The 21,149-nt window shown below is 40.0% G+C and overlaps 1 protein-coding gene across 3 annotated transcripts in view; it reads left to right on the top strand.

Moving 5' to 3' along the window:
- SGCG (sarcoglycan gamma) overlaps positions 1–21,149 on the top strand; it is a 143,980-nt gene that overhangs the window by 18,572 nt on the left and 104,259 nt on the right. The window contains exon 1 of one of the 3 annotated variants that reach the window (XM_032838197.1): positions 6,248–6,498. The exons of the other annotated variants lie outside the window; for them this stretch is intronic. The gene's annotated coding sequence lies outside the window, so the exon portion shown is untranslated. Of the gene's footprint in view, positions 1–6,247; positions 6,499–21,149 lie in introns of those variants that run through there. 3 annotated transcript variants of the gene reach the window in all.

The following is a 21,149-nucleotide window of genomic DNA, read 5'->3' on the forward strand; positions in this document are numbered from 1 at the left end:
TCCAATTTATTTTATATCACATATATTCCTTTTCATAAATCATTTACTCTCTAGTTCTTGGTCAGAAATTTCTGATCAGGGTAAAGAGATTTTAAACACATTCATGAAATATAAGTATTCTCACTCAATGTTTACTTTTCAATAAAAACAAATACATTTACATTTTATAAATGGATGCTCCCTTCTCTTTGATCAAATCAGATATATGAAATGCCAGATGAATACAATAGGAAATAAACTAGGGAGAATATTAATTTCACCAAAAAATAAACAGTTATCTTTAAATAGTAATGTACCTTACACAATATAAACCAGAAATGCAAATCAGACTTGAATTACATTTCTCTGCAGGAACTCTTAATGACAGATGTCAATGGAGCAAGGACTTCAAAGTTTAATCTGAAATTATTTCAACCTAAAATTTTATACTAAATGAAACTATTAACCAGTTTTGGAGCAGAATAGATATATTTTCAGACATAAAAGGACTCAGATGATCTACTTCCCAAACACCACTTCTGAATGATTATTTGAGGGTGCAGTCCGTCAAAGCAAACGGGTGTATGAGGAGAGGATGTGAGAGCTGAGTCAGGGAAGTTGCACCCAGCTCAGGGGAGCAACGAGATCTAAGGAAGACAGCAGCTGGGCGGGAAGCTGGCTCGGCAAGACAGAGGAGGGGGAGTCTGGGGTACAGGATGCTAAAGAAAAATGTGATCCTATGCATTTCAGAACAACATCAGAAATTCAACAGAAGTTTGTTGATGTGGTAGAAGTAGAGAATGCCAGAAAGTGAAAGACTGTTAGAAGGTAAGGTAGCTTGAGGTGAGTCCTACAAGAAAACCATGATATAAACTACTTAAATTAGAAAGTAACAGTGCATTTCAAGAAGAAAAATGACATTGATTCCAAATAATACATTAAAGGAATAAAAACTGAGAGATAACTAGGATAAACTGAGGAAGGCAAATTTTGCAAAATTTTTTATTTTATGATAACAACAAAAATGGTATTCAGAAACTCCAGCAATAGCTCTCTGGGAAAGGCACAATATCAATACAAGGCATTTAAAACATTTGAAGGAATATTAAAAAAAAAAAAAAAGATTCTGAAGTACCTGAGTGGCTCAGTGGGTTAAGCCTCTGCCTTTGGCTCAGGTCATGATCCCAGGGTCCTGGAATCAAGCCCCGCATCGGGCTCTCTGCTCAGCAGGGAGACTGCTTCCCCCTCTCTCTGCCTGCCTCTCTGCCTACTTGTGATCTGTCTCTCTCTGTCAAATAAATAAATCAAATCTTAAAAAAAAAAAAAAAAGATTCCATTCAAACTGATAATAGAAGCATTGAGGAGCACAGGCGTCTGTCTCTGAAAGGGAATATGGTTAGATAGTTGGGTAGCTAGTTGTAAAAATGTGAATGCTGTATATTGCATTATTTTTTAAATCAACCTGATCAAATCACAGGAGATATAGGAGATTACAGTTTCAAAGTGGAAGGTAAATATGACCCCACTGAGTATGTACAAAAACTACAGGGAAACTACAGAGGGTTGGAGGTAAGAGTGGCCGGCAGTGGGACACCTGGGTGGCTCAGTGGGCTGAGCTTCCTAACTTTTGATTTCGGCTCAGGTTGTGATCTCAGGGTGGTGGGATCGAGTCGATCCCTGCATTGGGCTCCACACTGAATGGAGGGTCGACTTGAGACTCTCTCTCTCCCTCTGCCCCTTGCTCTCCCTAAGATAAAAAAAAAGAATCTTTAAAAAGTATATATGACGGCCCAATGCAGTGATTACCAATGAATAACCTTTGAAATTTCAGGTAGTCCATTTTCTGAAATGTAAGAGTTTTCTCTTTTTTAAGTCTTCTTGTTTTTCCAGCATCCCACTGTTTTCTTTCCTGTCATCCCTGACAACACTGAATTAGCCCCTTTACACTAAATAGGGACTCTTACACTTCCCCCCAAGTATCAGAAGAAGCCACAAAATGCCTACATTCAGTAATCTAGTGGTCAATTTATTTTTTTTATTTGTACAGCAACTCCAAAAGGAATATGAATTTTCTTTCTAAAATGCATACACTTGGATGATCTCTATTTTAAAATAACAAGAGAATTTGGGTGAGAAGCATCCAGGTGATTACATTAATTACATTCTAGATTTAAACTTGTTGTGTTTTCATTTGTGTAGAGAATCATTTCTTTTTTGCTTCTGTGAAAAGTCTATGGCCATCTCTCTTGAGGAAGCTGTAGCTTTGATTAGAGGGGCAGGTCATTTATATGAGGTTTTTTTTTTTTAAGATTTTATTTATTTATTTGACAGAGATCACAAGTAGGCAGAGAGGCAGGCAGAGAGAGGAGGAAGCAGACTCCTTGCTGAGCAGAGAGCCCATGTGGGGCTGGATCCCAGGACCCCGGGATCATGACCTGAGCCGAAGGCAGAGGCTTTAACCCACTGAGCCACCCAGGTGCCCCGATATGGGTATTTTTTTAATGCTTGAAATTTATCTCTCACAAAATAATTTGATTTCACATTTCATTTGCCCTGAAAGCAAATACATTTATTACTGTTATACTGACCTCTTCTGGAAAAGTCTTATAATGTCATCCTGATCATATGTTAACTCTTTTTTTTTTTTTTTTTTTTTTTGGTGTTACAGTGCGCTGTGGAACTGAAATCATAAAAAATACTGAGTTTGGTGTAAATATTCAGGGTTCAGTTAATGGAAGGCCCAGGTGCTGAACAAGGAGTTCAGAGTCTAATAGAGAAAATATGTATATAAAGCAATGATAGTAATGTAAATGCAAATAACTATAAGTTTATAAATACATATAGAAAGCTGATAATGACAAGTGAACAGACTTTCAAAAGTTAAATAATCATTAGAAAGAAAAGGATGGGAGCTAAGTCTAGTCATATTTAGCCAGGCACCCAATGGCATGTAGTTTCTGACAGAACCTAAAGGATGGGGCAAAGGGAGACAGACTCGGCCCAGTCATAAAGGTGTGTGTGCCCTGTCAAGAACGTGGTCCCCATCCTGAAGGCTTGCTACAGGTCTTTAAGCTAGGGAGTGATGTGGAGAGAATGAAATGTTTTCGGCATTTCTCTGGCAATCCCAGGAGTCTAAAATGGACTGTGGCAGAACCTGGAACCAGGCCAGCAGGTACTGAGCACCAGGAGACACCTGCTGATGAGCGCCCCAGTCAGATGGGAGGTGGAGAGAAAGGAGCAGGCAGAGCAGGAAATACTGCAGCTTAGTGACTGGCAGACTGGGAGGTTCCCAAATCAGCCATCAGTAACGTTGTGGAGGTTGGAGTCATAAACTGAGAAAGGAAGGATGAACAAAAAAGCAGGTTTGGGAGATGATGTGTTTGGTTTGGGAGGAAAGTGTGGGGTGGTTTGGGGGGATTTTGTCATAGGAGCTCACCTCTACAGTTAGTATCCAAAATCACAGGAACTACTAAAAATAGGAACACTGTATATTGATCAACTTCAGCTGGCTCCAAACATCGTCTGTTCTATTTCACTAGTAAATTTACTCCCCAGCTCTTCATGACTTCTCTCTTCTTGTCAAACTTCCAACGGTCTCATCCCCCATCATCCCCTATATCCTCCCTCCGCAGGCAAACTTACCTCCTACTTCATATCAAAAACACAAATAATTAGTTCAAAATGAACCATATATCTACGAGAAATTCCTTGTTTTCACCAGATCTAAAAGTGGCCTCCCCAACCCAATATCTTAAGCAGCAGGACTGTCTGCCCCCAGGCAGAAGTGAGGTAGGAAGTCAGGATTGCTAACTGACTATAGGGGGACGGATATGGGTGAATCCCACAAGGATCCTATCTATATCTATATCCTAACTATATCTATAGTTAAGTAAGATCACGCTTAACATAAGAGCCTAAGGACTTTCTTCTATTTATTTATTTATTTATTTTCTTTTATTTGTAATTTATTTTCACTTTTTTAAAAAATTTTATTGTATTTTTCAGTGTTCCAAGATTCATTGTTTTTGCACCATACCCAATGCTCCATGCAATACGTGCCCTCCATAATACCCACCACCAGGCTCACCCAATCCCCCACGCCCCCCAAAAACACTGTTTCTCAGAGTCCACAGTCTCTCATGGTTCGTCTCCCCCTCCGATTTCCCCCAACTCACTTCTCCTCTCCTTCACCCAATGTCCTCCATGTTATTCCTTATGTTCCACAAGTAAGTGAAACCATACGATAATTGACTCTCTCTCTTTGAGTTATTTAAATTGAAGTACATTTGACACACAATGTTACACTAGTTTTAGATGTACAACATAGTGACTCAACAGTTGTATTCATTACACAGTGTTCACCAGAGAGAAGTGTAGTCAGTATCTGTCACTATACATTATCACAATAGTACTGACTATATTCCCTACACTGTACTTTTCATCTCCATGATTTATTTAGGCCTGAAAGTTTGTACTTCTTAATCCCCTGTGCCTATTTCACCCATCCCCGCTCTCCTTCCCTCTGGCGACCACCAGTTTGTTCTCTGTAGGAATGATTGCTGTTTCTGTTTGCTTGCCAGGCCCAAACCAGCTCTGTAACCTTGAAGGAGCTCTTTTACGTCCAGTGAACTGTTTGACTAGGTTGTTTCCTTTAAGGTCTCTTATAGCTTTAAAATGTTATGATTCCACTGAAAACATATACACTTAGAGATGTATAGTGAGTTATAAGCTGAAAGCTAGCCTTACATTAAAAACTTTGAAGATCTTATTTTAGTAATTTCAACTGTTCTGTAAAATGAAAGATGTTTTTCTTTAAACCCTCCTCCTGAAGTACTGAAAAGTTGGTAGTATTAGATGAATCTGTAGATATGAATGGAGATCAAATCCATAACTTGACTAACATTTTCACAAAGCAGTGCACAAAACATTGAAAAGTTCATTGCTATAAAACCAATTTACTGATTGATGAAAAGGTCCCTCAACATGTAACCTTTAAATGTGTGACATTTCAACCAGAATATTAGATTAGGAGTTTCAAATTTTGACTTTTTAGACACATACTGATACAAACATCTCATATCATCACTGGTAAGTATTTTATATATATACATATGAGATAGTTGTGCTGTAATTTTATGTCTAACTAAATTGCTGTGTCAGGGAAAATAGTAATGTTCAGAGAGTTCATGAAAGATTTTTTTAAGTCTTATAAATAAGTGTGTGATTAGTTGAAGCTGTATCAGCTCTTGGTGTAAGGCTGCAGCTGTTGGCATGAGAAGTGTCGAATGTCCGGAGAAGTTAGAATTATGAATAAACAGAATAAGAGAGGTCTCCTGAGAAGAAAAGGAAATATTAAGCATATGGATTATCATTGCGCTGCTTCTCCTCTTCCATGTTTACTGCTAAAATACAAATTTCAAATATATAATTTAATTTTTGTTAATTCATCCTGCTCACCAGGCTATATAAAAATAAGGCAAAATAAAAGATTATTAAAAAGCTTGATACTTTCTTTACATCTTATGAAAATGAATGATCTACTCTTCTTTTTAAATAAAGATAAAACGTCAAGATTGCCTTGTTACATTCACATCCTTTGTTAAATGTAATGTAAATTTAGTTTACTGGAAAAGAACTGTCGTAATTTTAACAGGCAGAATTTATTTGCCTTCTCTTTATTAGGATGAGCATTCCCCAAGGTTTCCATCTCAAATATTTTAAGTTTTTCTCTTAGAAAGAGGCTAGGGACACCTGGGTGGCTCAGCTGGTTAACCAACTGTCTTTGGCTCAGGTCATGATCAAAGGATCCTGGGATCAAGTCCTGCATCAGGCTCCTACTCAGTGGGAAGCCTGCTTCTCCTTCTCCCTCTGTCTGCCACTCCCCTGCTTGTGCTGTCTCTCTCTCTGACAAATAAATAAATAAAATTAAAAAAAAGAAAAGGAGGCTTAAAGATAGCGATTTTTAAGGAGTAACCATTAACATGATAATGTGCATTTCACTTGAGTGACAATAGTATACACTTAATACTAATAAAGTCATTAAGTTCTAAATGTTGCATGTTAATTTGAAATGATTTCCAAAAGATTTTGTCAACATTAAATTCTGCTGTAAACTAGTCTGGGTTTTTTATTCATTTAAGGTAAAGTTTATTTTAGAAAGTTATAATTACATAAGACTATCATGATTCAGGGTTTAAATGTTGGTTTTGTAAGAATTTTTTTTTTTTTTTTTGGCCCACTTAGAGCCGTGTCCTGGAATTGGTGCCCAAACAATTTTAAGTGTGGTATGAGCTGTTTATGTCACTGAGTAAAATTAGATACGCCTGTTGCTAATATGAGGGGATGAAACATGAGACAAGGCCAAACACGTGAGAGCCTTTTCTTCCAGGCACAGTCAGTGAATTCTGAAGCCCCAAATCCTTCACTCATTCTGCAAGTAAGGGGAAAGTTTGAAACATTGTCTCTGATAGAGCCGGAGGACTGTAGTACTTCCCCAGTGGGCTTTTTAATACATCTAAGGTAAGTCATCAGTTTTAACTTGGGTTTTAGATAATTCAACTTGGATTTTATATCATTACAATGTACAACTTAAAAACCAAATAGGTACAAGATTTCTTGGTGTTTTTCTCTTCCTAGTTGGCATAATAGTTAAATCTGTTTGAAATGTTGAATACATTTCTTTCAAAATGATTATATATAAATATCAATAAAATTTAGTGTAACTTATCATTTCCACTCTTTTACTCTACTAACATGCTATGATTTGTATTTCTAATGTTTTTATTTTGTAGAATTCCATGATAGCATTTCTCTGTTATGGGACATTTAATTGTACACTGTAGTTAATCTAGATAAAATATAATCTTTAAGATTACCTGTTTCTAATTCTGCTCTTAAACTTTTATGGTGGAACTACATTTGCTTTACATTTTGTTCATAGTTCTATTACAGTCATTAAACAATAGATTGAAATTAATGAGAGCAAGAGTCCCAGTCTTTTGATAAATTGGGAATAAGAAAAAAAAAAAAATTACCAACTTTGGATTCCCAACTACTTTTGGAATAAAAAAAAAGGAAAGAATAGTTCTCTCCTAAAATCTGGAAAACAAAGCATTGCTCAAAATCCGTATCAAAAAGTCAGTATAGAGTAAAAGATAAACGTGCCAACACTTAGGCCTGCTAAGTTTTCAGCTCTTTCTTTGTGTTTCCTAATATGGAGCAGTTGGAAAACAAGTTTAAAGGGAGGCACAGAAAAAGATAATAAAGGAAAATAGAACTCAACTGGCTAGAAGATTTGCCAGCAGGATGGAGCAACTCACTAGAACAAAATGTGCTATTTAGTTTTTACTTATTTTCTTGGAAACATTTTGTAGGAGTAAGTACAAAGAGGCACACTCAAGAGTTTCAAGACTAATGGTTCAAGTTGGTGTTAGTTTTATAGGTTCTAGAATTTATCTAAGGTTTTCTTTCAAAGCCAAATGAAAAGTAATATTTCAGCATATTTAAATGTCAAATTCCAAAGACTGACAAATCCAAGTTTCCAAAAGAGGCTGGCTAAGCTTGCAGTTGTAGGTGCCAAGGGCAGGCCACCCCTAAATGTAAGAGTCACTTAAGAAATAGCCAGTGAAAAAACAATCTGACACCTCCCCCGCCCCCAGTGTTTGTCTCCTGAAAGCCAGAAGTAAACCTCCCATATGAAAGGTGCCCTCCTTGTAGAGGGAGATAAGGAGACTTCCTTATCACCAGAGGTGGGGCATTGAGAGCCAGGAAGTCTATATAAACAACCCTTGTTACTCTTTACTAATCTACTCTCCCAGCCCAAATTCTGTTTAGAATTCCTTACTAATGGCAGCTCCCAAACTTAAGTTTTCTTTGTCCTGTCAATTCCTCATAGATTTATGGTCCCTTTCTCTAAAAAGTATAAAAACTGCCTGCCTGAGTTGTTTATTTTTCTTAAGAAAGATTTTATTTATTCATTTGACAGAAAGAGTGAGTGCGGGCACAAGCAGTGGGAGCAGCAGGCAGAGGGAGAGGGAGAAGCACGCTCCTCCTCGCTGAGCAGTGAGCTCGATGCCGTGCTTGATCCCAGGACCCTGGGATCGTGACCTGAGCCAAAGGCAGCTCCTTAACTGACTGAGCCACCCAGGTACCCTGGGTTGTTTCTTTAGGTCTCCACCTCATTATTGGGCCTGTATGAGCATATAGTAAACCTTGGGCTTTGTTTTGTTTTCTGTTGATCTGTCTCATGTGAATTTAATTCTTAAACCACCTGAAGACCTTAAAGGGTAGAAGGAAAAATCTTTCCTCCCCTACAGAGTTAAAATGACAAAAATAAAATGGCTAAATATTTCCTTTAAAATACACACTTTCTAGTCATTGTATTGTTGTTGACTATGAAAATTAAATAGTAATTGTAAATTATGAAAGGGTGACCATTTAGTTTAATTTTGCATATTGTGTAGGACCTGTGGTTTCCCCTTTACTCCCTCTTCTGCTTGGTTTCTCACAGACACTTGCTGCTTCTCAAATGAGCCCAGCCCCGCTAAGGGCTAAGCCCACCATTGATATGGTTTCCTCATGGGAGGGAAGTATGACAATCCAAGCATGATTTTGCTACTTGCCTAGTCTTCAGAACCTGCCTCTATCCCTCTCTCCTTCCCTCCCCACCCACAAACAGCATCCACATAGCTTCTCTGGACCTACTTCAAGGCCGGATTATTTCCATGCTGTCCCCGTGAGTGTTGTGGTTTTCCTCATCCACTGGACTTACCATTTCAGATTTTTTAAAATTTTATTTTATTTATTTGTGAGAGAGAGAGAGAGAGAGCAAGAGTGAGCACAGGCAGATAGAGTGGCAGGCAGAGGGAGAAGCAGGCTCCCTGCTGAGCAAGGAGCCCGATGTGGGACTTGATCCCAGGACGCTGGGATCATGACCTGAGCCGAAGGCAGCTGCTTAACCAACTGAGGCACCCAGGCGTCCCTGGACTTGCCATTTCAGACTGCAACTTCATTTTCAATTTTATATCTGATTATGCCCTAGCAAAATTTATGGGAAAATTTATATAGGAGTATTTAGTAATTTGTGGATTTCCAAAAGTTTCAAAACTTCTTTCAAAATCCCTCAAACTATTGAAGTCTGCTTGACGTGGGTATGACTAGTGTGTCGTGTACCACTGATGAAAAAGGAGCTGGGGATGGCAAGAGGGTTTGCTTATGCCCAATGGATATGTGCTTCATCCTAAAGCCCTGGGGTGCCATTTGAGCATTTACAACAGAAAAGCAGGAGGGACAGATTTATTCTTTGGGATGCTCACCTGGTTGCCATGGAGAATGGATTGGGGGCGTAAGGGAGGGAGGGGGTATGGGGGGTGGAGTCATGGAAAGTCCAGAGACCGCTTCTGGGGAGGACTAAGGAATGAAGAGAGAAGCAGCAGGAAGAAGCTATTGCCATGGAGATGGATACCTTGAAACCTGGCCGCATCTTTGTGACTATTTGAACTCTCTTTTGCACATTCTCAATTAGTTTTACTTGTGAAATGACCCTGAAAAGCATACTATCAATGATGAGGCAGTGATTACAAGTTCAGCCTGTGGATTTAAGAGTGTCACTTTCTAGCTGTATGACCTTGTTGGTGTGAATTGCTTAATTACCTGCAGCCTCAGTTTCCTCATTTGTGAAAACAAGAATAATCAGTTTCTACCTCCTGATGTTATAATGAGTATCAAATTCAGATCATACAAAACATGTAGAAAGTGTCGGACTTCTTGGTAAACAGTAGCTCTTCTCACCCTCCTCCTACCCCCATGCCTCCTCGCCATCACCAGCAATAATGAGGAAACACATAGTCTCTTATTCTGACCCCCACTGACAGGGAGGTCAGGGAAGAACCTCAGAATGGCATCAGGATTTCTAACCTGCTTCTCCTGGACCCCCAGCAAGGCACCACGAGCCCTCTATAGAAGATAATAGACTGAGGCTCTTACTCCAATAGGGAATGTTCTCCTCATCCAGTCAGGGCTCCTTAGAAGGAAATGCAACTTCCAGAAAAAAAAGAAAAAAAAAAGAAAAAAAAAAAAACCTCAGCTGACTGGGTTTCCTGTGAACATTTTCCTTTCAGAAAACATTTTAGATCTTAATTAAAATTATTTATAAAATATTCTAAAATGTTGATCTTAGTAAAACATAGAAGTATGCTGTCCCTGTACTGACCCACATTTGAATATCACTTTAAATCCTCACGTTTCAATCCTGAAGAAACGGTGTCTACAAAGATAGAAGTGAATCATGACCTTGAAGTTCTCTGAAACTTCTTAACAAACTGTCAAAGCAATCAGAAAATTGCATATACACCACATTTGATAAGAACCTTAATTAGGTCTACCTCAAGAATTCCTTTTTGTCCTAAACCTTTCATATGGAGACTTGTAACTAAAAAGAATCTCCTCTCGGTTGATACATTTAAATAACTTTCTTTTCTTAAAATTTGTCCTTAATTTTGTGTGGATACTTCTCAGAGTTCACATTTAGTCAAATGCTATTTTTAGGGACTAAGCAAGCTGAGGTTTTGAGGGGAAGGGGTTATAGAGCTGCTTTGTCTGAAATTTTCAGTTCAGTTATAAAACTCCAAAGACTAATGGCATAATGACAGGTTCTTTTATTCTGTTTGGCCAAATGCAGCTTCCATGTGTAACTTTAAGAATATTCTGAACTCTAACTTCCTTTGTAAATAATGTCAAACTTAAAGAGTTATGTCTATACTAGGATGGACTGAGGTCCCCTCTCCCCCTCACAGGGCTGGCACAGGGACAGGCTAAATGGCTAGGAAGCATTTGCATATTTCTCTGGGGGCATTGCCCACATCCCAACCCACATCTTTATGTCCAGCTTCTTCTACCACCCTAATCAGCTGCTCTCATTGCCTGACATATGTCTCTCAGAGAACATTCCCTTAATAAATTACTTGTCTGAGCATCTTCACCTCAGGTTCTACTCAGGGAACCTGACTTCAGGTGGAGGAAGTTGAACAATGTTCTACTGAGAACTCTGTCGGCGTAGGCATGCTGTAGATACAACTGGTCCCCTGTTAAAATCCCGATCTTTCCAGGAGCAGTTGTTTAGATAGGCTTCCCAGGAAACACTCTGTGCTGGAGATTTGCGTGCCATTTCATAAGAGAACATCTTTAGTAAAAACACCTGTAGGAAACCGAAGGCCGCCAAATTGGGCAGGACGATTGAATGGAATGACAAGGTAGTTGTGACGCAACTGGGATGGCCCTCAGAGTTGTCCTGGAATTGAGGAAGGTGCCTGGGCCTTTCGCATCCCTGCTGTGATCAAACAGTGGATGTGGGACACACTGTAGGTGGGATGGTGGGGCAGCTCTGTGCCATCAAGAGTAATTCTCATCATCAGTTGTCACTCCTGACAACTGAAGGAATGAGGGCCTTGGTTCTGAGTGACCAGGGTGTCACACCACTATTGTTCACCCTAGTACCATTTAGATTACTTCATGTCATTCGGGACTAGCCCACTTTCTACCCAAGATTCTAATCAGTTTCTTGCCCTGAGGAAATCACTGAAGAAACATCAGTGGGTGAACCACAGGCTCTGTGGCTGCAGTTGGTCCCTGGATGGCAACTGATACTCACTGTCTCTCCTCCTGCCCTCACCCCAACCACCCATTCATTCCCACCTAATACCTTTGTGGGTCTACGTAGCCAATCTGCTGTGATGAGCCTGATATTCAGCTCTGAAGTGTCTGAACCATTGGTCATCATGCCCTGATTTATCAGCCTTTGTCTGAGCACTTGTCTGTTTACTGTCAAAATGGTCAAGGAATACCAAGAAATCCTCTGTCCTTCACAGACATTCTTCCCAGCCAGGAATGCTGCATCCTTTCCTTCTAACTGCTGTCTTGATATGAGGGCCTGAAGTGAATGGATGGTAGCTTGAAGATTAATGGGACTCACATTGTCCTGGTAGGAGTATTTCCCACTGGGAACAGACTTCTAGATCCACAGAGCCCATAGTTGTGGAGATGGGAGGCACCCCATCTGGGGTGACCACCTGGGTCACTAAAAGTGATGGTAAGAATGACCACTCTGACTCTCACCCTTGAGGAGAGTGGAGAAAGAGTTGGAGAAAGTGATGGCTTAAATAGTGAAAGACAAAAGCCAGATGTGCCAGACTAGTTGAAGAGGATGAAGATAGATGGGCAACCACAAAGAGAGGTCTCTCCATCTATGCAATGAAGAGACATCAAGGATGGATGATCAGGAGGCCGTAGGCCACAGGTCCCTATAAAAATCACAACTCTTTGCTCAGGTTCCAAACCTGGAAACCCAGTGGTTGCTGATAGGGAATATACAGACAGCATCCTGAGGCATTGCCCACCCTCACAAGGAATCTCCGAGCTACAGCCTCAACAATAACCTCCAAATGCTGTCCTATCCCCTTCTCAAGCCAGCCGCTTGTAGCTTCTTGTTTATACAATCAGTGATGAGAACAGTAGACCCATGACCAAGTGCCACAGGGTCTTTGTTGTGAAGTGGATCATTTGATTTGTTGACATGTCATGGAGAATCCCATATCAATGGATCCAACATTTGTAAGTCCTCAGATAGTGATGCTTGCCACAGCCATGCAGGCAAAAAAAGAAAAGCCCATACCCAGCCTAGGAATCAGTTTAGTCAAAATAATACAATTGTCTGCCAACGGATGGTGTTATATCGAGGTTTAGTGTTGGTGTCTGTTGTTGGCAGTTTAGATACTCAATAGTGGCAGTAGCTAGATCAGCCTTGCTGAGGGGCAGCTTTTGTTGGGCCCATGGGCCCATGCTTGGCCTCTGTCCCTACCACTATGGCCATCTGGGGGGAGAGGGGTGTCGGCTGGTGGAGTCATTCTGGTTATTTGGTGCCTTTTGCACATCTCTGGAAGATGTTAATATATGAAACAAAAGTCTTTGCTCTTTGTATCCTGGATTTCCACCCACAAACTCTTTTCCAGATCTCATTGTCTTCCCTTTTCCAGACCTCCCCTTCTAGGTCCTGATGAACTAACCAGGCCATTCACTCCCATCAGTGAGACTGTATATATTCCAGCCTCAGCTGACCCGGGTTTCCACAAAAAGTGGTTGAGCAGGCGCACTGCCCGAAGCTTTGTGCTCTGGGAAGATTTCCTCTCGGCGCCTCGACTGGGCTGTGGTCCGCAGCAGGCCTTTCGTGGCTTGCACTAATATATTGAGCCAAGCCACCCCAAAACCAAGTTTGGCCTTTTTCCTCCTCTGTAGGCTGGTCATAAGGGACACCCCTCAATGGCCGGAGGACTGGGCTGGGGGAGAGGTGGTGGGTGACATAGAGCAATGAGTCACTTGTGTAAGTAGCCTACTTGCGCCCTCTGCCTGGCCCTAACTTTCTAGGAGACAGTTCTAATTTTCAGGAGATTGCTCCTGTCTCCTGACCTTGTTATGTTTGGTGTCCGTCTAAGAAACTCAGGTCATGATGGGAGATGCTGGCCACATAGCTGCTTGGTGTCTCGTGGTCAGATGCCTTATCTGCACAAAGGCCCAGGAGTATTTAAAGAAATATTTTTCAAATGGCATGTAATTCTCTGCCACAAATGGCATGGCCTTATTCCAAAATGCTAGAGGTCTATATTGTAAGAATAGAAAAGGCTTACCCTTTCCTCATTGTGTGGTAGCCCAATTACATGGCCTTGGGCCCGTTGGAGCAGGGCTGGCTGAGTCCTTGCTCTGTACTCTTGTTCTGGTATTGCTGGCGCCTCCTTCTGGGGACCAGACCTCTCTTCATTCAAGGGTTTCCAGGTTTGGAACCTGAGCAAAGAGTTGTGATTTTTATAGGGACCTGTGGCCTATAGCCTCCTGATCATCCATCCTTGATGTCTCTTCATGGCATAGATGGAGAGACCTCTCTTTGTGGTTCCCCATCTGTCTTCATCCTCTTCAACTAGTCTGGCACATCTGGCTTTTGTCTTTCACTATTTAAGCCATCACTTTCTCCAAGCTTTTGAGGGCCAACCTAGCAGTGTATTAATGCCACCTTCCAACATGCTTGCCATTTGTTCTTAAGTTTTGTATCATTGGAGGCTGTTCTAAAACCAAATGCTTTTCTTTGTCCACTTTGTATCTTCCTTGATCCATCCCCTCAGGTCTCAGTTCCAGATACACTGTCACCTGCTGACACCTGCTGGATAGGGCCTTCTGGCCCTTTGGAGATAGTGTCTTTATTCCCTTATCAGGTCCTGCCTTTCCCTACCTGGTTATGGGAGTGATCTAACCCCAGCTACTGGTCAGCTGGCCAGGAGAGAACAGGTGAGGTGGAACACTGTGACATCATCTTCAAGTGGGAGGGAGGGACGGGCCTCTCTACAGACCCAGACATTCCAGGGACATCTGGAGTTTCCAGTGCATCTGAGTACATTGGCTCAGATGTCTCATTCCAAGTCTCATGGCTCCACTCCCACCCTGTTGGGGTCCTGGTTCCAACAGAGCAGCCCTCCCTGGGTTGAGAATTCAGGCTTCTTTGGTGCTCCGCAACTCTTAACAAAGGCTAGCTCCTCTACTCGCTCTACCCTTCAGTTACAGGGAGTGAGAGTCTTTTCATCAGCTGCCAGAGAGGCCCTCTGATTTTTACAGTTACCAGAAATAGGGCCCTGGCTGCCAGTGATTGACAGGTGATCCAGCTCCAAAATACAATTTTAGATTTGCTTCCCCAGATTACGTCTGGCCTCCAACTCTGCTACCTGTGTTTTGTCAGGGACAGGGACATGGGACGGGACTAGGGAAGGGCAGGAGACTTAGATTTGAATAGAGGAAGCTCATTAGGCAATGTTTTTAGGAAGAACAGCTCTGTGGGAGTGGAGGAAGGAGTAAGGGGCAGAGGAAGAAGCTCCATTGTGGTATAGTGCAAACAGAAGTCTCTGTGATCCTGGGGATCCAGGGCTGGCTAGGGAGAGACAAGGGGTGGGGGGTGCTCTCTGGAGTCAGACTGACCCTTCAGAGAAGATGCAAATGAAGGAAAGGGCCAAGCCCTCATGCTGCCAGACTGAGCAGTCCTTAGCTGCCCTGGGAGGGCCATCACTTCGGACCAGTCCTCCCTCTCCAGCCAAAGACAGTTCTAGGGCAGGGACTCAGGTGTGCATTATGAGCAGGAAGCGGTCCTGCTAGCCAGGAGAATGAGTCTCTTGGTGACGAGGGGAGGTCTGCAAGGCGCACTCCAACATCTGCCAGAGTAATCTTCAGGTTCTCTGTTTTTATGTTTATTGGCTTGGACACAAATTTTTAGAAAATAATTTTCTTTCTTTACTTGTTTTATAGGTATAACCAAAGTATAATCCAGTAGAACAATTTAAAACTAGCATTAAATGGAGAATTGATCTTTGCATTATATTCATCCATTTGGTCATCAAATATTGGCAGTGTTCTGGGCGGTGAGACTGGCCAAGAACTCACAGGGGAAAAAAAAACCCTGCCCCTGTGGATATGAGACAAATGATGTGGGAACATGGATGCAATATTTTTGGGATGTTGAGTAAGATAGGAAACTGGAGACAGGAGAGAACACTTCGCATTTCAGATGAATTTGCTTGGGTTCTTAAGTATGGGAATAAGATAAAGCTACCACAGAACTGCCAGGATATTTCCACCTTAAATAGGGACTAATGTCGACTAATTATCACTTTACTCTCAATATAGACAAATTAGAGGTCATTATTATTTTGGTGATTATTTTTGATTAAATCATATTATATTATCAAAACATTTTAAAGGAACAAAATCATAAATACTCCATGGAAAATACATAAATGAATCATTCATATAATAATTCTAACAGGTATTTGAATTTTGATTGATTCTATTAATAATATAGAGCTTTTCTGATATGAGTTGTATCTATAATAATAGTTTCTAGAACCTTGTCAAGGTGTGGCACCATGACATTCTATAAATACATATTCTTCAAATTACTGGTATGATCTGACTTCAAAGTGCAAAGACCATGAATTTTATACTTAGGATATAATAACAGCGAGTATAACACTGCGTGCTAATCATTATTCTAGGAACAGTGCATTTTCCCTTTGGAGCTATGATGGCAAATTTCAGGGAAATAAACACCTCCACATATATAAGATTTATGAATATATTTGGGGATATATCAGAGCAAATGTTATGAGGTTAACTGGATTGATTGTGAATGTTAGGTGTCCAATGATATAAAAATGGTTTGTTTGGAATAATGATAGTAATCAGAGGCATAATAACTTTCATGAAACTTAGAGTTCTCATGACATCAAATACATGTGATTCCCCAATAAGCCTTACATTCCACCTGTTGTGAGAAAGACACCAATAGGTACAGACATTAGGTGGTCCTTAAGAACTCTGGGAATCTCCATTTAAGAATTAGGGAACTTCAAAGAAAACAATTACTTTACCCATGATATTAGGAAAACATTTATAAGTTAGGACACCAATAAACAACAGGCCAGTGAAAACTTTGTGTTCCAAAAAAAAAAAAAAGCTTCTTGAAAAACCGCACAGTTAAGCTGTCTGGTGATCCGTATATAGTCTACATGTTTGTGGGTAGTTTCTGAGTGATTTGACAAAACACAAACTCAACAGCAAGAACTTGGGGGAAGAAAAGATAACCATATACTGTTTCCTAAAAGACTACATATTGAATCAAAAAATAAATCCTAATGTTCACTTTCAACCATCAAAATCAAAGAAATATATATATTAAAGATAAGCCACAATCAAATAATAATCATGCCTTTCCCTCACTTTCATTCAGAAGTCTTAAATTGTAAGGAACTAAGAGTCTCCCAGTAAATCTTGTCCAGGATTTCCCCAGAGCTTTAGTGGGATCACAGGTTGGAGCAGAATTTAGGGAAGGAATGCCAGTGTGAAGAAAAGATAAAACAGCAAGGGGAACTCCAATCTCCAGCAAGCAAGTGCAGGGGTTAGAAAGAAATGTGGGTCTATGGGCTGTACCTCATAGACAGAACCAGATGCCAAAGCCCCACAGGCCTGTCAGAAAGCTCTTCAAACATATTCCACCAAAAGTCAGGACGTGTCCTGAGACTAAGGTGATCAGGAGTCTCTGCTGTGAGGAGAAGCCTCCGGGGCCTGATGTGTTGACCAGTTGACAGAACTGATCATCACGAAGTTTTCGTCCTAGAACTAAGTAAGAAATATCTTTAGAACTCAGTCTGGTTTATATGAAAGCAAAGGAAAATACCTAAGCTTCAATAGTTGAAAAGCAAAAGTAGAAACCATACTCTTCAGCTACTATTCTTACTCCCAAATCGAACTCCTTTATCTCATTAGGGTAGAACTTTATATGATCTTGACCCTTAAAATGAGCTATTCAGACACAAAGAATGCTTATGATTAACATTCATGCTAGCAAATGGAGTCATACACAGGATCTCTGAGATGTGAAATGAGGGAAGTGTCAGCCTATGAATTATGACATATGCATCAGTCATCTCATTATGCCAGTGAAAGGGTCTGGAAAATAATGTGTAAATCTATCATTTCCCCCTTTTGTTTGATATGTTCCAGTTCTTTTCCTAGCTATTCATGAAGTTGGTAGGATCTCAGTTAAAGAATGGGTAAGAGAGATAATAGGATGTCTGGATAAAGATGGAATGACTTACATTTGCAGTCATAATGCTGTTTCCTACACATGGAAATCTATTCCATGAATACATTACAGATGAGAATATATTTAATTTGGCCTGCCTGTAACAATTACATACAATCATATGCTTGCTCTGTTGCTGGTACTAGGTGCTGGATATATAACTGAACAAAGTATCCTTCCTGCCCTCTTGGAGATAAGAGTCTAAAGAGGAATAGATGATACAAAGTAAACAAATAAAGGTATCCTTATCCACCCTGAGAAATACTATGAAAGAAATAACCAGGACTCATTTGTAAATTAGGACAGGCAGAAGATACACGGGAAGGGAGGTGCTCATGAAAGACCATTTAAGTCAAGACAGAAGTGGCCGCCATGTGGTACGGACCAAATTTTCAGTCAGAAGGAACAACATGTACAAAGGCTATGAGATAGAGCTTATTCTGTTTGGGAGGTGGAAGGAAAACAGTGCTGAGAAGGGCGAAGTGGGATGAGATGGGACTGGGGAGGCCAGACACACCAGTGGAGTGGAGTATGAAATGCAGCCGGAGGCCACTGAGTGACCTTCAACAGGGAGAGGGGGTTCACTTTTGGGCTTCCAGCAACTCCTCGGTATAGCATTTTGTTAACATTTCCTTAGCTCTCACTGCAGCCAACTACTAATTTGTCTCTCTCCACTTGATGTCCATGCACTAAATCAGAAGTTAATGGTAGGTATGAACCATGCCAAGAAGCGGAGCATATTTGGTACTGGATAACATCTGGTTCCAGTTAAGAAGCTAGGTCTTCATCATGAAACATGAGTGAGCGCACTTCTAATTGGCATGAATACTGTTCTTGCTCAATCACTATTCTGTGTCTGATCTCTGCCAACTTCAATTTCTGGATGTTAATATTACTTCTTAAGCAAATACTATATAATGACACTGTAAAAGTCTCTGACTTCTGAGTTTATTTAATAAAAACAAGGAGAACACACTGAGAAAAGTATGTTTGAATTGCTCACCTTTATAAACCTCCACTGTTTTAAAATAAGCTTACATCTGAACTATGAAACAAAATATGATGTTTAAAATCACAGTTTTATTACCTAACATTTGTATGACTGTGGGTTTGAGGTTTTCTTTTTCCTTAGAGTCATTTGCTCATTTAAATACAAGTTTCTTCCCCATTTAGGTCTCTCAGCTACGCAAGGGGCATTTATTCTCTTGGTTTGGTGTATTTTGTAAAGAATTTTTCTTAAATGGCAGAGTTTGCCATTTTATTTTAAAAGTCAATACTATTGTAAAGAAGAGAGAACAATCTGATCACCCTTCTTATGTGTGTGCATATGTGTATTTATAATATGGGAATATAGGTATAAATGATTATAACTTTGGATGAAATTGATAATTATAACCCATGTACTTTGCTGTATTTGCTCCAGTGCTGAGCAGCTTGACTGAAAGATAAAGCAGATTTATTCTTCGAGTTATTTTTATCATCCTAAAGGTAGTCATAAAGTTAGGATGAGTATGGTAAATTTATTACTAGCTTTAGTATTATCGAAAGAATAAATGTATCAAAAGATTGATTTGTATAAATTCTGTAACTCTGAAAAAATAGAGAAAAACATTTGGGAAATGCAATTTTCAATGAAAAAAGTGTAGGGGAAATTATTATTAACCATTTTTAAATTTTACTTTTTTCTATGCATTTACATTTTAATATGTATTTCAGTATTCTTTTTCATTTAATACTCTTTCATTAACATTTCCCTTGGATATTGTTTCATGTCCAGCAGTTAATTCTGTCATACTGTAAGAATCCAATGGATTCCTTCCTTTTCATCATTTATTGTCCAGTTTTTCACTATGATAGATTATGCTGCAATACATATCCTGAAACATCCATCTTCATTTTCATTCCTAATTATTTTTTTGGACTAAGTTTCCAGAATTAAAATTACTGTCTTTGTTTGAGGTCCTTGGTACATAGTGCCAAGTACCTGTTCGCTTTCAAGCTCACCAGCAGAGGGGTACCATGCTCTTTTCTCAAACACTTTGCTGATACTGGCTACTATCGCTGTTTAAATCTCCCTTAGTCTTTGCAAACAGCTCCAGCACTCATGTTTATCTGCATTCCCTTGGTTCGCAGTGAAAAAGTTGAACCTTTTTACTGTGGGTATTGTTCGTCATTAATGGTTCTTTGGTGTATGTGCATGGTTTTGCTCCGGTGTTATTGGATTATTTGTATTTTTTTTAATGGTAACAACCTTGTCTTATCTTTAAGACAAAAATTTTCTCCAACTTATTATCAACCATTGAATTTTTCTTGGGGCAGACTCCTCCCCATTACTCTTTGTTTTCCTAACCATTTGCACCTAGTCAGAGTGATGTGAGTTATATGCAAACAGGGAGGCTGGAAATAGTGAGAATTAGCTAATTAACATGGGAATTAGCTATCTTTTGGAAGTTTGAAAGCAAATGGAGGGAGAACTCTTCTGTCCCATGGTTCTCAGTGAGAGCATGACCTAGTCCCCTTTAACTGATAAGCACACTAACTTCCTCCTTCCCTGGAAGAGTGTCCCATATATACTGGATAGCTCTTATTTCTCACTTTTCATTTACTCATTTATCACCTCTCTGTGGGGGTTTGTTTTAGACTCTGTTCTCCTTTCTCTATTTGTCCTTTTGTCATGATCTCATTTTTCATACTGAAGCAAACTGCTTTCAAACTGTGCTTCATATCCAGTAAGTGACCCTCTCTATACATTCATTTGTCCAATGCAGACTCAGTGATTGCCTGTTACGTGTGCATGACTCCTTCTGGTCATGTTTATGCAGTCTTGCTGTTGACCATTCTTGTGAGCTGCCTTGTCATTTTAATGGATAATGTAACATGATAGTATATGCTGCATGATAAGAAATTATGCTGCTTGGACATCAGAGCTATATTTTATGATATGAAAGGCAATTTTGAGACTGTAAAAAATAATTTGCTTGCAGTTTTTCAATTGACATGATGGGTGCTATTAGAGGTTTGGAAAGCCCCCCCAGTCAGCATGCGCTGTGGCCTGGCAGGACGTAACTCAAAGCAGAGCTCCATCCCTAACACTCAGATGAATCTTCCTTGGAGAAATGAAGATGGCCAGGGGGGAGCTGTGTGCATTGGACCTCCTTCACCCCTTCCTCATGGTTATGGCAGCAATCAGAATCATCTGTGTGTGTTGGAATGAGTGTGATCATCAAGCCACGACCCCAGTCCTTGTAATACATTTCAGAGTCTTTGGTTTTTGCTTTATCCATTATTGCGTAATGCACTTCTAATTTTACTCTATTATCAATAAAGCAAAGAATTTGTGTGACTCAAATCCAGTGGCATTTCTTCATACTTCCTTGTGAAGTAGTATGTTATCAGATTTTGCAACTGTTACAAGTATGCTTGTAAAGAATATGCACTTCCCAGTTGGGCTCTATACACGTCCGTTTAAATACTTTTTAATTATATTTTTGAAGTTTTATAT

Source organism: Lontra canadensis, unplaced genomic scaffold (assembly GCF_010015895.1).
Source record: "Lontra canadensis isolate GAN:19392208 unplaced genomic scaffold, GSC_riverotter_1.0 scaffold103, whole genome shotgun sequence".
Lineage (NCBI taxonomy): Eukaryota > Metazoa > Chordata > Mammalia > Carnivora > Mustelidae > Lontra > Lontra canadensis.